Raw genomic sequence first — 10,676 nt, 5'->3', positions numbered from 1 at the left:
AAAACAAGTTGAATTCCATCTCTAGAAGGCAATTTCCTATACAACAGATGCCACTAGAACAATCCATCATTCTCAAGGACTGTCCATGGATTGCCTTGCGTTTGACCCTTCCTTCATCAAATCACATGGTGCAACTCACCTCTAACATCAAGTGCAACACTACTTGCCTCGCTACAAGAACAACTCCAAAATGATATACCGACAACAATCATAGGAGATTTCAACATTAACTTCTACAATTCAACAAGAACAACAATAAACTCTTCAATTTCATGAGCCAAAGAAATTTCACGCAATTGATTAACCAACCAACAACCATAAATAGATCAACTATTGACTACATTTGGACAAACAAGACAACCAACCACACTTTTTTAGAAACAAACTTCATTTATTGGTTGACCACACCCCTTGTTGACCCACAAAATACATCTCCCCAAAGGGCAGGCCTATTGAATGTAATTCACCTTGTTACATGTTTGATTCTCCCCGGACGTTTGATTGGATACCTTGCTTCGGCTATGGCCGATTTGGTGCTCTCATTTACCGTAGCATTAAATCTATGTCTCTATTCGTCTATTGCGTTTGTCCTTCTTTGTCATTGGCATCTGGCGTTTTTCCCGTTGCGATCGAGCGGTTATCTCTGCAGAGAAGGCAGGTACACAGGGTTATTGGTACAACCTCGAATGGCTTGGGCCTTCCGGCTGGGAATACAAAAATAGACTTTCGAAAGCACAAGGGCAACGTCTTGGAATCGTTGCCTGGCCCCTATTGGAGTTGGATGAGCACCCAGCTCTGTGCGTGGAGGTCTAAGTGGGTTAAACGTGCAGGAGAGGTGCTAAGCGAGGTAGAAACCAGCAAAGCCAGCCCTACGTATACATTACATGGGGACCGTCCGGTTAATCTTGCGAAGAATGAAGACTGCTGTGCTGACAGCGTGAATGAGGATATCGTCGGGCAGCTGGGTCCAACGACTGATGTTGCCACCTATGGCTTGCTTTTGAGGCGTTGCACAAGTGCCAGGGCCTTGTCCGAGGGCGAATGTGTGCGTAAACATATGACCCGGCGTGGATATGAAGGCAATAGATTTCTGAGTAATCTCCTCATTGATATGTACAGCAAGTGTGGCGCCCTCGAGCATGCACGTGCTGTGTTTGACAAAATAGTCTATCGGAATTTGTACTCTTGGAATATAATGATCGCTGCGTGTGCCCAAAATGGGCATGGCAAGGAGGCTCTACAGCTGTTTGGTCAAATGCAGGCAGAAGGATTCCATCCACACAAGGTCACCTTCATCTGTGTTTTGGATGCGTGTGCCAGTGTGGCAGCCCTAGAAGAGGGTAGAAAGATCCATACTTTTATTGTCACCAATGAAAGCGAGTCTGATGTTGTTGTGGGGAACGCCCTTGTCGATATGTATGGCAAGTGTGGGAGCCTGGATGATTCAAGGGCTGTGTTTGCAGAGATGCCAGTACGCAATGTTGTCTCCTGGAATACCATGATCACAGCATGTGCCCAAAACTGGCATAATAAGGATGCCCTACATTTGTTTGGGCAAATGCAAGCTAAAGGCTTTGAGCCAGACAAGATCACTTTCCTCTGTGTATTGGATGCCTGTGCCAACGTGGCAGCCCTTGAAGAGGGTCGAAAGATCCATGCTACTATTGTTGACAATGGATGGGAGTGTGATGTGGTGGTGGGAACTGCCCTCATCGATATGTATGGCAAGTGTGCAAGCTTGGATGATTCGAGGGCTGTGTTTGCGGATATGCCATTTCGAAATGTGGTCTCTTGGAGTGCCATGCTCACAGCATGTGCCCAGAATGGGCATGGCAAGGAAGCCCTACAATTGTTTGGTAAAATGCACGAAGCAGGCGTGAAGCCAAACAAGATTACCTTCGTCTGTGTTCTTACTGCATGCAGTCATACAGGTCTAGTTGCTGATGCAAAACGATACTTTGCCTCTATGAAAAGAGACCATGGCATAACCCCCTCGATGGAGCATTATTTATGCATGGTTGATATTCTTGGGCGACGAGGACTTCTGCAGGAGGCAGAAGACATGCTTATCAGCTTGCCATCTGAACATGCCGCTCCAGCTTGGTTGAGCTTGCTTTCTTCATGCAGAATTCACAATGACGTGGACCGGGCTGCACGGGCTGCAAATTTTGCTCTTGAATTTATGCCAAAGAGTGCTTCACCTTATCTATTGCTAGCTAACATCCATGCTAATGTGGGTAGGTCAGATGATGCAGTGAAAGTGAGAAAAGCAATGGCAGATAACGGTGTGAAGGAAGTTCGAGGTCTCAGTTGTATTGAAGTGCATAATGTGGTACATGAATTTGTTTTTAGAGACATGTCACATCCGCAACAAGATGATATACATGCTGAGCTTCAGAGGTGGAGTAGGCTCATGAAGGGACATGTGTCTGACAGAAATGCAGTGCTTCATGATGTGGAGGAGGAAGAGAAGAAAGATATGCTTGACTACCACAGCGAGAAGATGGCCATTGCTTTTGGTCTCATTTCCACCCTCCCAAGAACACCTATTCGAGTCAGTATGAATCTACAAATGTGCTCTGACTGTCATTCTGCCATCAAATTCATCTCAAAAGTGACTCAACGAAAATTAATTGTGAGGGATAGTGATCGTTTCCATCACTTTGAACATGGAGTATGTTCATGCGGTGATTATTGGTGAGAGGTCTTCAGGAGGGATCACTTGTAAAGGGTTACGCTGGGCAGAACTTATTCCGCTTTGTAGGCTATTGGTGGGTTAATTAGTGCAACATGACAGGTTGCCAGCAGCCTTAACACCCCTACTGCTAACCTCACAAACCTATTCTCCTTGATACAGCTATCCCTTTTCAAGGAAATTTGCCTCAAAACAACAATGGCACGCTGGCCTGCAAGGAGAGGTCTCAGCTGTGACTGCTGTCCAACGGGCAAGAAGACTTCATCACTCTCACTAGCTGTTGCCCTTGCTAATGTGCGGGTGCAGAAGTGGGGAATGGTAACTTGAAGAGAAGAGAGAAAGAATGAAAGATGTATTACCATCTTCGGGAGGCCTCGCAGGCCTATGCTATGAGAGAGAGAGAGAGAGAGAGAGAGAGAGAGAGAGAGATGATATGATATGATTATTTTAAGACTGGTGACCACTATCAAAATGTAGTGGTTCGTTCCATCCAAAAATCTGAGAATTTTATATAGCGCTTGCTATTCTATGCTGCAAGCATGGATTTAGCTAACTACTGCGCCCTGTCGAGGACATTGTTGTGGTGTCATAGGATTTGCTTTATGCAGGCACATACTTGCTGGGCCAGCATCCCCAGGAGGGTTTTCACGCTGGTGGCATTGCTGCTGTTTCTTTCCCTGATGTGTGCGTGCGCTCGGCAATGGAAGAGTGTATGTTCCTCATTTTTTGATCTCTCCTGTGGGACAAATTTTACAGAGCCTTTCATTTTGGGGGGGTTCTGGATCTTACCCACCTGCCCTTCTCCACCTCTATTTCATTAGATCTTGTCCTTACTTTATAGATTAAATGCCGTTTGGTCACACCATTTGGTCAGATATTCCGTTAGAATAATCATGTATTTATTACCAAACAGACTTTGGGAAAGGGCTAACAATGTCCTAGGCTACCATCTCAAAAGGGTGACTAACTGTGATACTTTGGAGAAAACCTGGAGGCTTCGAATTCGGGGTTTTTGTAGCTTGACAAATAGAGCAGGCTCTGATATGATCTGTGATGAAGACACGCACTTTAGGCCAAAAATACTGACTCCTAATGACTTCAAGAATTCTATGGACCCCTAGATGTCCAAACAATTGATGTGCGTGGAAATACTCAGTGAAATGTGTTCGTAAAGCTGCTGGGACATATAAACGGGGGTCTTTGTTTTGAGCTATGAAATACAACAGGTTATCTCTAACTTGGAATTTATTTTGGTCGGGATGTTTTTGCGGCTGTCTAAGGTGAGTGATTATCTGTTGGACTATAGGGTCACTTTGTTGTAGTTGTGGGAAAACAGACATATTAATAGGTTAAATTGAAGAGTCAAGGTGAGAAACGGCAGGTGATAGGGTCGGGGGTGATGAAAATCTGAGACTCAGATCAATTGGGTATTGCTGTTGAACATTCTGAAATGCTGGACTGCGTGATAGCGCATCAGCAATTGTATTATCTCGACCTGGGATGTCATAGTAGCTAGTCCCTGCAATGCGTGATGGAGTTTATGGTTTTCAATCTTATGAGTGACTATCATGAGATTGAAACTGCACTATGTTGTGTTTTTAGAGGATGAGTTTGGGAATGTTCCTGGATTCATCTAGGTATATATTGTAATTCAAACGTATAGTCCTGTAGAGCAAGGACCGATCGCATCAATCTGCTAGGAGGATGCCTTTTTTTCAAAAGTGGGATCAATGGTTGATGATCAGTTTGCACTACTACTTCAGTGCCGTGCAAATACGGGTATAACTTTGAAAATGCCCAAACTATAGCCAGGATCTCCTTTTCTGTTGTTGAATTTTTCTCAGCTGGAGTAATTGCCCGACTGATGAAAGTGATAGGACGAAAATGTCCATCTTCTTCTTGTAAAAGGACCGCGCCAATCCCCTCATTAGAGGCGTCTGTTCTCAGTAAGAAAGGCTTCTGCAAATCTGGGTACTTCAATATGGTGGTGGATGACAACATTGCTTTGAGTTTCTTGTATGCGTTTGCACACTCTGGCGTCCACTGAAATTTGTATGATTGGACTTATTCTAGTCTTACAAAGGTATATCTTGTATGCGTTTGCACACTGTGGCGTCCACTGAAATTTTACTCCTTTTTTAAGCAAAGTACGTAAAGGATGAGTTACCTTAGCATATCTGGGTAAGAACCTAGTTGTACACACGACCATGCCCAAAAACCGTTGCAACTGCTTGACTGTTTGCGGTTCAGGATGGTGCATTATGGCTTGAACTTTGTCAGGGTCCATCTGTATACCTGCTGGGGAGATCATAAATCCCAAGAATTTCAACTTAGTTGCTGCCCATTTACATTTCTTCAGCTGCAGTCTGAGATTATTTGCTTTTAACCTCCGAAGTACCTCAGTTAGAACCTGTACATGGTCTTCCCATGTAGCTGTGTGGATCAAAATGTCATCAATATAGACCACTAGTACCTTTCTTTGTATCAGGTCACTGAAAAGATTATTGACCATCCTTTGAAAAGTGCTTGCTGCATCAGATAACCCAAACGGCATTACTTCAAACTGATACAACCCACTAGGTGTTCGAAAAGCTGTCTTCTCAGCGTCTTTTGGGTGGAACGGGATATGCCAATACCCTGCTGCCAAATCTAGGGAGGTGAAGAATTTTGAAGAACACAACTGGTCAAGTAAATCATCTAAATGTGGTAAAGTATACACATCATGGACTGTCACGGCATTCAAAGGCCGGAAATCTATACAGAAACGTAAATCACCATTTGATTTCTTTGTCAAATGAGGCTCAGCGGCCCGAGGTGTTGCTCTGTTGTCTTAAGATGATGCAAAATTGGGGCAGACGTTCTGATAGGGAGATTTGGATCAGCCGTTGTGCCTGGAAACTTGAGAAGTAATCCCCGGATTACCTGAGCTCGAAATGCTTCTGGAACTGTGGTTGCTGCCTGTGCACACACGACTTCTGAGAAAGAACCCCATTTGATCCAAGGTATCTGAACGTCTTCTTGTACTTTCATGGAGTGTTGAGAAAAATCAAGTATAGCTCGGTTCTTCTCAAGCCAATCACAACTGAGCGTTAATGGAAATAGCTGTTTGGGCAAACAATAGACTGCATGTGTGAATGCATGGTCTGAACATCTGAATTGGATCTGAGCTATCTTATTGGATCTATATAATGTCTGATGATCTCCAAATAAGACTTGAATCTGTTTCCGGCATGAATTGGGAGGTCTAGATCTTGCAACAACTCAGGACTGATTGAAGACAAAGTGCTGCCGGTGTCTATCAACACGGAAAACTGGTTGTGCCTAACTGTGGCCGCAATAACACACACCTGACAGGAATGAGCAGTAGAGGCTTGCCAATGCGACTGATCTGCCTCCAATAACCAATCGCTTAGGCGTTTCCCGGCAATTCGGCCAAGGATGCTGCGTCTGTCACTTGCACATTCTGTACTTCGGTTCTAGAAGTATCTCGCGGACTCCTGCAGTATTTCGCCACATGCCCATGTCTATTGCAGTTAAAACAATGTGGTCGTCTTTTTTCATCTCGATCTGGAAGTCTTGCCTTGTTTTCTCGATTAAACGTGCATGGAGGAAACTGTTTTACTGCATTCTGTCCATGGGTACCACAGTTTCGGTTTTCTTCTTTCTTTCCAGAGGACTGATCAAAGTAGGAGATTTACCTTTATCATAGGATTCAATCCGTTGTGCGATCTGGACTGCATCATAGAATGTTTTCGGCCCTTGATATCTGGTCCGTCTGGAGATGTCATGCCGTAAACGGGGCCAGAGAAAAAACAACTTTATCTCTTCCGACATGGTTGAATCTGCTCTCAAAAGTAGTTGATTTAGGCGGACAACAAATTGTGCTTCTGGTTCGGCAACCTTTTGCTCCAACTCTTGTAACTGTTGGAGGGCAGTCTGGGTGACATTTGCGTGAGCAAAATTCTGCATCAAATGATGTCGCAGGCTCGGCCAAAGCTGTTTCACAGACTCATGTTGCTGGACAAACCATGTAGCCGCTATTCCTTCCAAAACTGTCCGCAATTCAAGCGCTTTGAGATCATCAGGCCAGGAATGGTAATGAGCAATGTTTTCGTAATGATCTATCCAGACCATCACGTCTTCTGTTGGAAGGCCATGAAAGGATTTAGGCGGCACTCTGTGGTCTGTGGGTGGTTGATTAGGCGCTGAATGGTAAGAGCTGAGAACGCCATCAGCGTCTGATTAGTGTGGGAGAGCTGATTCATCAAGGTGTCTCCACCAATTATGTGGAATGCTCAAGATACAACTGGAAACTAAGCCTGCCACTAACTGGCTGCTCATCATGCTTTATTCATCTCTCCTTGGCAATTGCCATAGGAGTTGTAACTGTATGCCACATTGGTCGACACGTGGTCTGCCACGTGCATCTATTACTATGCCACAATATGTTCTCCTTGAGATAATCCTGCTTTTTACTTGATTGATTTCTCATTGTAGAAGTTCATTTTCGGCCCTAGGTCTTGTCATAGCTTTTGTAGCATTTGCTACATAACGAGATTTCTGATATGTTCTCCATCCTCTAGGATATTGGCAGCTGGTACTTCCCACTGTTCCATCCATGAAGCCCCTTTTCTGTGCCACCCTGTACTATGTATTTCTCATGGCTTCCATTGCCTTGCGTGGGATCCTACTTGCATCCATCTTTCCGAGCTTATTGAGGTAGGTTATGTACCGGCGTAAACGTATGTCTTCCGATGACCTCATCCAACCCCTTCTTTCCTCACCCTGTTCTTCCATTCTTCCATCCACAGTGGGTCCCTCCCTTATAGATGGTCACGTCCCCATCTGTGAGCCCAAATGAGGAGTGCATGCAGTAAGTGGACCTGTATGTGTTAGATGGCATGTAGGCATTGTTGGAGCCTGCCACATGGGCTGGTCTGACAAGGAAAGCTAGGCTGCCACATGGGCAGCGCATGGGCTGCCATGTGGGCATCACAAAAGTGTGTATCTGGCTGCTTGGAATGTTCAGAACCAGTGGATTATTAGTACAGAACAGTGGAGCAGCAGTGCAGAGCTGATTGGAGTGGAGCTGATGGGCAACAGGTCGGAACAGAGGCATGAATGTCTGGGCTGCCACACAACTACCTCTAGGAAGCTGTTGCAGGTCGAATCAGTGCTAGAAGGCTGCTGCAGACACTGGTACAGATGTCGCATTAGCGGACAGATGGCGGCATGTCTGAGGCATGCTTGGATCATGCATAGGGCCTGGAAGAGGCCTGGAACAGGCCGCACGGATGCAGGCTGGTACAAGGCTGCCATGTGCCAGAAGAGACTGGAGAAAGGGCTGCAAGGTGCAGACCCAGAGCCCTTACATAGAGGCCAAGCAGGTCGGCTGGTAGGGCAGGTTGGCTGGCCAACCAGGTCGGCTGACTGGTCACTCAAAGTTGGCCAATCTGTGGGGCAAGGCCACCATCAAAAATATGTTTCCAATCCCTAGGATTGATTACTTTGATGATGAACCCAAGGGTGCGGGTGCTCAGCATTTCTCAAAGATAGATTTGAGGGTCTAGATACCAAAGATTAAGGCCCAAGAGGGTAATGAGCACAAGACAACCTTTCGAGTTTACATATATATACATATATATGCATACATATATATGCATATATATATATTGTGTGTGTGTGTATGTAGAGAGAGAGAGAGAGAGAGATTATTAATGTTTGCGAAACACTGAAGCATCTATGAGGCTGAAAAAAACCTAATACAATGGAAGCTAAGGGGTGGGGCCACTAAAAACAGGCACCCGTACACCAAGGTTGGTGTCTGAAACAAGAAAATAGATCCATTGTGTTTTTGCTACGAGATAGAGAACCCAAAATGTAAAGTGTTATTGATTGTTGCAGAGAACCAAGAGAGGAGTCTTTCTTTCTTTGGTTACACGATCAGTAATGCCCCAGAAGGTTCGAGATCAGTGTTGTAGAGGTTGGAGACCTTCCAGAGCCCCTCATTGGGATGCTATTAGGTTTCAGCTGACTTGCAGAGATGCTTTTGGAGAAGGCTCTGGAAATCCCGAAGAAATAGAAAGGTTAGTTTATTTTTTTGGCTTTCTATAAATGGAGGGATTGCAGTGAACACGTGGAGGTCCAGATTTGAGGCAAATTGCACTTGTCTGAGGTACTCGTATGCAGAAGGGTTGGTTCATCATTGCTTATGGGATTGTAGACATGCGAGAGCCATTTGGATGGGGGTTGTGAGGATTCTTAGCACTTTCTTCCCCCCTCATTTCTTCATCACGTGGGGATCAGTGGCTTGGCTCTCTTTATCAGGTTCTAAGATAGTCTACGAGTGGCAGGATGCTTCTTGGGCCATTTCTATTCGACGGCATCTAGTTGAGCCTTGTCCTCTTTGGAGGATGTGTTTATCTCCCGATATAGACCAGTCCATGCTGATGTGGAAGATACGGGCTAGTATTACTGCTTGGCAGACTTGGAGGACCAGATGCACAGAGGCCATTGGTGGATCTCAGGTCCACCCTTCCCATACCTTGGCTAGTATTTGGGTTGATACCATTCACACTCAGATGGCCAGTTGGGTGAGCCTGCAAGGGTCCTCCAGGGCAGAGGGGCTCCCCTTTTTTCTCAGAGACTACATCAGGGTTAAGGTGTCATTTTCAGCTGCAACCTTGGTTTCTCTCCAACTCTTTTTGAGTTTTTGCTTACTCTTCTAGGGAAGATCAGCTTGGCAGCATGCTATTTTGCTCCCCCCCAATCTCCCATATACAACCACAACACCAGAATATCACAGCATGACTCTTTCATGGATTTGGCTTCATGGATTTGGGAGATGATATAGTTGCATAGTCTAAAGATCATGCAATCGTACTACCAAGGGACTTTAATGCACAAATAGGATAAGGCAAGGCACCATAACAATGGAAGGGATGTTAGAACATACAATAGAGGGTATTCAAAACGGAAGCTAACCCCAAAGATAGAGTTATGAAGCCCATGAACTCACACAGTGGTATATTCAAATCCAAACTTCTTATCCTAGTGTACTTCAATTGATGTGCAGACACTAAATAGACAATGTACAAAAGAGAGATGTAGAACGGGAAAAATATTGAAGCAAAAGGAAACGTGGTATGACTCTATAAGATAAAATTTTGCAAAGCAATTCCATCAACTGTTGTACCAATTCTACCTTTATACCATATGATTCTTTTCAAATTGCTTGAGTTTTTATTTTCAAATACTTGGGACATCCACTTTTTGTTGACATATAGAATGTACTTAATAGGTCCGCAATCCAGTGCAATGCATTTGTGACTTGGATGGACTTAGTTGAACTTAGCACTTGACGTATACTTAGTGGTGGTTTAGAGTCGACATGATAGCACAAGGCCATAGACCGTAATCATGTCTGTGCATGTGTGATATAGGGTGCATAACAATGGTGAAGAGTTTGACCCTGTGGGGGCCAAGGTATGTGCTTGAGTGGTGGTTACTTCTCGAATATAAGTAGGGTCTTAGTACATGAGTGGGGGTAGGATGAATATGGGTCCATCTTATTTCTAGTAACAAAAGTTGTTTCCATCCTAAACACATCATAAACCCATAGGGTGTGCTGCGTATGAAAAAAATAAATGGGCTTTGTGAGGATATGAAAACATGGCTTATCTAAAAATGTCCCATGAAGGACATGGGTATATTAGTCCTCAATCCCCCTACTAGGAGAAAACCACCTCAATGATGCCCTCGACCTTACTGCGTCCGCATCAATTGATGACATGGTGGTGGTGATTCCAAATTTGTTGATGCAATCTCATTTTAGCTTCTGCATCCTTTTGCATGTCGGCACTCTCCCTTGCCATACTCCACACGCATGAGTTAGCATGATCCCGCTTCATCCTCTAGTTTTATGTCTCGTGGCCATCGAAATGGTGTACATTTTGGCTCCACTTGTCAAGATCCACAGATT

At 44.7% G+C, this 10,676-nt stretch overlaps 1 pseudogene; it reads left to right on the top strand.

The window, feature by feature from the left end:
* Window positions 1-441: 441 nt before the first annotated feature.
* Window positions 442-2,766, top strand: LOC147888336 (pentatricopeptide repeat-containing protein CRR2, chloroplastic pseudogene; annotated as a pseudogene).
* The last annotated feature ends 7,910 nt before the right edge of the window (window positions 2,767-10,676 follow it).

Source organism: Dipteris shenzhenensis, chromosome 21 (assembly GCF_047967505.1).
Source record: "Dipteris shenzhenensis isolate YYH24624 ecotype China chromosome 21, Dip_SZ_1.0, whole genome shotgun sequence".
Classification (NCBI taxonomy): domain Eukaryota; kingdom Viridiplantae; phylum Streptophyta; class Polypodiopsida; order Gleicheniales; family Dipteridaceae; genus Dipteris; species Dipteris shenzhenensis.
The sequence above is the reverse complement of the archived record's forward strand: the minus strand, read 5'-3'. Positions and strand labels throughout refer to the sequence as shown.